We start from the raw sequence: 6,044 nt of genomic DNA, 5'->3' as shown, positions 1-6,044 counted from the left end.
TTCTTCTTCTTCTTGATTCTCTGATTCATGTCGGATTGCAATCCAACGTTAAGGTATATACCGCCACCTATTGTACCGGAGTGTGTAACACCAGGTCATACATCTTACCACCCTTTCCAAATCAAATTTGCCACACTTCCTAATTACATGTTCTGCCCCTGTGTGTGTTTTTTTGAACGATGACAAGCCGGAATGAAAACAAGCCGAACTGAAATAGGAGTAACGAGGCTATTTTTAAAATGTAGTGGGTAGAAAGTACAGATAATTGCGTGAAAATGTATGGAGTAAAGTAGTAAAGTATTTATCCAGTAAAGTATAGATACCCAAAATTTCTACTTAAGTAAGGTATTTGTACTTCGTTACTTGACACCTCTGTTGAACACCCCAATTTGGCACAACATACACTTAATGTCTGGTAACAAACCTTTCGTTTATAACCAGTGGAGTGACAGAGGTATTTATACTCTAGACCAGCTATTCAATGATGAAGGTATGTTAAGTTTTGAAGACGTGAGAGCTAGCTTTGAGGTCCCTAGGACATCCTTCTTCCTTTATCTTCGCTTAAGATCAGCCCTAAAATGTTATGGAGTACCATGGGGAAACAGTCTTGAGATGCACCCAATCATTAAATGGCTTGTTGATTCTCCGGTGAGAGGATTAGTGTCCAGGATTTATGCTAAACTAATGCAAGTATCTGTAGGAGAACTCCCAATATTAAAGAAATGGGAGCGAGAGCTGAGCCCGGAAGGGAACGTAATTAATTGGGAGACAGTTTAGGACAACATTTCCTACTGTTCCAAGAACCCAAATCATCAGCAGATCCACTTCAACATATGCCATTGGACATATTGGACTCCTCAGAAGAGATACATCTCTAAAGCCATTCCTACTCCCTATTGCACGAACGAACTGGAACTTCCTTGCACATGGTCTGGGAGTGTGAACAGGTACATGAGTTTTGGAATAAAACAACATCAGTAATATCTGATGTGATAGGATGTCGTATTCCTACTGACCCGATTGTTTTGTTACTTAATGATGAGTCTAAGTTATACCTACTTGGGAGACAGAAGAAAATTTGGCTAGCTGGATCAACAACGACCAAGAAAATGATAGCTCAGCGCTGCCCCCCCCCCTCGCTTTGTATAAAACAGTGGTTGGCGTATTTTCTAGACATAGTTATGCTTGAGCTCTCTACAGCAAGGATTAACAAAGCCAAGTCATCGACAATAGACCTATGGAAAAACGCAGCAGCACAAGTATCAGTCCTAATGACCTCAGCATCACAAGAATTAGAGGAAAGCGACTAGGCAAGGTGTGATTCCTGTTTTTGTTTTTTATTTGTTTGTCTTTCTTTCCTCAAGACTGCAGAGGGTGGGGGCTGGGAGAGGGTTGTTGTTCTTGTTCAATTGTGTTTGTCTGTCCTATATGTTCAAAAATATAAAAAAAAACAATAAAAAAATTGATCTACAAATTTTCCTGTTGTAGACCTATTCATAGAATATTAATTTTCAAAACTTTATAGTAGTGCATGTAAAGTGCCTACGTGGAATGTTCATTTTCAAAGTAGCTGTGTGGCCTATGCTTTGTTGCTATATGGCAACTGGACTAGTAGCAACTGGACCCATTGACTGAGCATCCTGTTGAATATGGACATGAATACTTTTTCATTGTGACAATATAACAATTCCAAAAATGCCTCATTTCCCGTTGCAGTGTTTGGATTATATAGAACGTATAATTTAACGAGAAGTAAACAATGCTGTGTTGCGGTTCCCCAAAAAGGCAATAAAAAAAGATCATTTTAGATCATTTAAATTTAAATAGTTTGGTGTATTCTTTTCACAGCTCTCTGAAAGAAGGAAGCTCTCCTTGGGATGGGTCCCCCACCCCAAGGCAGCAAAGGTCCTGCCAGCTTTCTACAAAGCTTTATACCCTGTTCCTGATGACAAGCGTTTCAAAAAGGATTTCATCGTTGAACGCAATCGAGCTTTTAATATATTAGAAAATCTACATAAACATAAGAGCAGACTCTCGTTTATCAGAGGAAATAATCCTGCTGCCGGGGGCCGCTTCCTTAAAACTGACTTCAACATTAAGTCTAGGCATGACTTGCTCACCTGTGAGACTAATTTAGACAAAATGGACAGAGTATATCAGAAATAAAAGAAGACAGACAGCACATTCAGGTTCATGACAATTCACTATTCAGAAAGGATGGAATAAGACTCAAAGCAGGGCAAGAGAGCAAGCATGCATACAACATCCAAGCCAAGGCCAGGATGACGAGCCCGATTTCCTGTGCCGAAAGTGACCGGGCAAGGTTTAAGGCTGCACTGCAGAGACTCAAGACCTTCTTCAGCTCTGAGGACAGGGATTCATCTTGAGTGAAAAGAATGAAGAAGCAGGCCAAGAAGAAGGCAGAGAAGAAGAAAGCTCTGCGGAGGGAGAAACAGGAGAAGATATTGATCAAGGCCATTTTTCCAGAAGTGTCTGACTCTGGTGTTCAGCAGGTATACGTTGGCGCTGTGGCTATGCTGAACCACCAGCAAGGCACTTGCCTCTACGGCTTGCTGAAAAGGGTAAACATCACTGCAGAAGCTCATGCCATGATCCTGGCCAACCTCAGCGAGACAGGTAGACAAGGCTACCAGGTGGCTCATCTCAGTCACCATGCAAAATGTACGGGAGAGTGTGAGTCTGAATACTGCCCCTTCTTTGAAAGGGCTGCAGCCCTTTTCCACAGCCTTGAACACAGAACATGTATGCTCCCTCTGCTACAGGCTTGGCCACAGCTGGGTATGGCAGAACTGGAAAGAGATGTCTTTGAGAATGCAGAGAGCACCCCAGAATTAGCCCACCTACTTTCAGTAGGTTGCTTTGCAGAGGAAGTATAACAGTTAATCAAAGTGCTCTAAACTCAAGGTTTGTCAGTATTGTTAGTTAATGTTTCAGCATTTGTGTTTTTGTTAATGTCTTTTCATTCATTTGAATGATACATGGTTTACAGTGCTGCACTTTATATTTAGAGTTGAGAAAATATGGGGAGAAGGAAACCAGAAGAGCCCAAAGTAGTCTGGCCAGCGAGAATAAGCCCAAAGAAATGTTCATTGTTATTAAAGTTACCTTTTTGTGACAGTAAAATGAAGATGGTCTAATGTTCTTTTGTTTTATAATCACCGGTCACCTTTTTGCACAAATGGTTGATTAAAGCCAGATGTCATTGTCATGGGGTTACCCCATGCCTTCATTTAAGCCAGTGGTAGCATTGGTCCTAGCATGCTAAGCTAACCCTAGCATGAGCGTTAGCATAGGACTGTTAGCATTAGCATTACCATTAGCATGTGGGCTAGCATCAGTGGACACATGGCTTGTCAATTCATGTTATTTCCTTTCAGTGTATTTAAGTACTAGTCGAAAGAGTAGAAATCATGATTTGATAAATACGACACATACACAGTTAATTTCAAGTTATTTATTTTAGGTTATTGGATTTACCCAAGGTCATCCAAATGTTTGCATGTCTCATTCACCAGTTCTCATCTTCAAGCAGGGATCTGGGTCGAAGTGACAGAGTTTGGAGTAATTTATAGGGGGGAAGACCTGGAACGGTCCAAGTGTAAGCCAGTACAGAGGGGGGTACTAGAGTGCCTAAAGTTTTCTGTTTTGAGAAACTTGTTCAGCATGTAACATTTAATTTCTGGTTTTATAGTTGGTATATTGTGTATTAATGTAGCCAGAAATGTTTTGGAATGTTGAGGTAACATGATGGGGTTTGATTGATTTCCAATTAACTTTGGTTTGTCTTGTAGGAGGGGCTTCAGGTATAAAGGAAGGAGGCAGAGGCTAGTGATGGGCAAACGAAGCCTTGTGAAGCCTCTGAAGCTTCTTCCTGATTGTATTGCAAAATGATGCAATACTTGAACATCAGGGGAACAACGCCAGTGGATTTATTTCCTACTTTTCTTCTCCCTACACTGGAAATTTTGGACATTCTAGTCAAAGGTGCGCTCACCTTTGCTCACGCAGTGAAATGTCGGAGGAGAGGGAAACGGACCGGTGCGCTGGTGCGTCTCCGCCAGCAAGGATTACACACACCGTTACAGGGCATATTTCTCTCTAACGTGCGTTCACTGCCCAACAAACTGGAAGAATTACAACTGCTGTTGGGGGGAAACAGGGACTTTTCTTCATCTACTGTTTTGTGCTTCACGGAGACGTGGCTCTGTGGATTAATACCGGACTCTGCGCTGCAGCTGGCAGGCTTCCAACTCTACAGAGCGGACAGAGACATGGACCTCTCCGGCAAAACTAAAGGTGGAGGAATCTGTTTCTACATCAACAGCGGTTGGTGCAACGACGTGACAGTGATCCAGCAGCATTGTTCTCCTGACCTGGAATCTTTCATCATAAACTGTAAGCCTTTTTATTCACCCCGTGAGTTCCATTCATTCATTCTGGTCGTGGTACATGCCACCGCAGGCCAACGTGCAGGACGCACAGCGCATGCTCGCCGACCAGATACTGTGTGTGGAGCGGACCAACCCGGACTCCCTAGTTATTGTCCTTGGAGACTTTAACAAAGGAAACCTCACTCATGTACTACCTAAATATAGACAGCATATTAAATGCCCGACCAGAGAGGAGAACATTCTGGATCACTGTTACACCACAGTCAGGGATGCTTATCACTCCGTCCCCCGTGCTGCACTGGGACTATCTAACCACGTCATGGTCCACCTGATCCCCGCCTACAGGCAGAAACTTAAGCTCTGCAAACCTGCAGTGAGGACATCAAGGAAGTGGACCAGTGTAGCTGTGGAGGATCTCCAGTTGTGTTTGGACTCCACTGACTGGGATGTGTTCAGGACTGCAACCAACAGTCTGGATGAGTACACAGAGGCTGTGACGTCATACATCAGCTTCTGTGAGGACTGCTGTGTTCCATCATGCACCAGGGTGAGTTTCAATAATGACAAACCCTGGTTCACAGCCAAACTCAGAAGGCTAAGGTTGGATAAGGCAGACGCGTTCAGGAGTGGGGACAAAGACAGACTTAAAGAAGCAAAGTACAAGTTTAGCAAGGCGGTGAAAGAGGCTAAACAACGGTACTCTGAGAAACTCCAACACCAGTTCTCAGTGAACGACTCTGCTTCTGTCTGGAGAGGGCTCAAACAGATCACCAGGTTCAAGCTCAAAGTCTCCCACTCCACCAACGACCGACGCCTAGCCAACGACCTGAACGACTTCTACTGTCGCTTTGATGGACAATGGGTCGGTCCTGACACCATCCCCCTCAACACCTCCCAACAAAGGGTCTTCCCTGACACCATCCCCCGCGACACCTCCCAACAGCTCCAGCTACAGTGCATCACCTCCACCTCCCCCACCTTAAAGGTCCCCCCCCCCACCTCCCCACCCACCTCAGTGACGACTCTCTCCATCAATGAGGAAGACGTCAACAGACTGTTCAGGAGACAGAACCCCAGGAAAGCTGCTGGACAGGATGCTGTCTCCCCATCTAGCTTGAAGCACTGCGCTGACCAGCTGTCTCCAGTGTTCACAGACATTTTCGACACCTCACTGGAGACATGTCACGTGCCAGCCTGTTTCAAGACCTCAACAATCATCCCTGTTCCCAAGAAGCCAAGGACCACAGGACTTAATGACTTCAGACCCGTCGCCCTGACCTCTGTGGTTATGAAGTCCTTTGAGCGCCTTGTGCTTTCTCACCTCAAAGCCATCACTGACCCCCTCCTGGACCCCCTGAAGTTTGCCTACAGAGCCAATAGGTCTGTAGACGATGCAGTCAACCTGGCCCTACACTACATCCTCCGGCACCTGGACTCCGCAGGAACCTACGCCAGGATCCCCCCCCCCCCCTGGCTCTCCATGCCACTGTACTTAATCTGCTCTTTTTATCTTAACTATTACTCTCTTATTTTTAATACATTCTGTGTGTGTGTGTGTATATATATATATATATACATATATTTATACTTATATTGTTTGTTCTGTTTAACCTGCTTGTTTAACTTATTTTA

The sequence above is a fragment of the Sander vitreus genome, chromosome 9 (assembly GCF_031162955.1).
Source record: "Sander vitreus isolate 19-12246 chromosome 9, sanVit1, whole genome shotgun sequence".
In the NCBI taxonomy this organism is placed as follows: Eukaryota; Metazoa; Chordata; class Actinopteri; order Perciformes; family Percidae; genus Sander; species Sander vitreus.
This window is presented reverse-complemented; position numbering follows the sequence as displayed.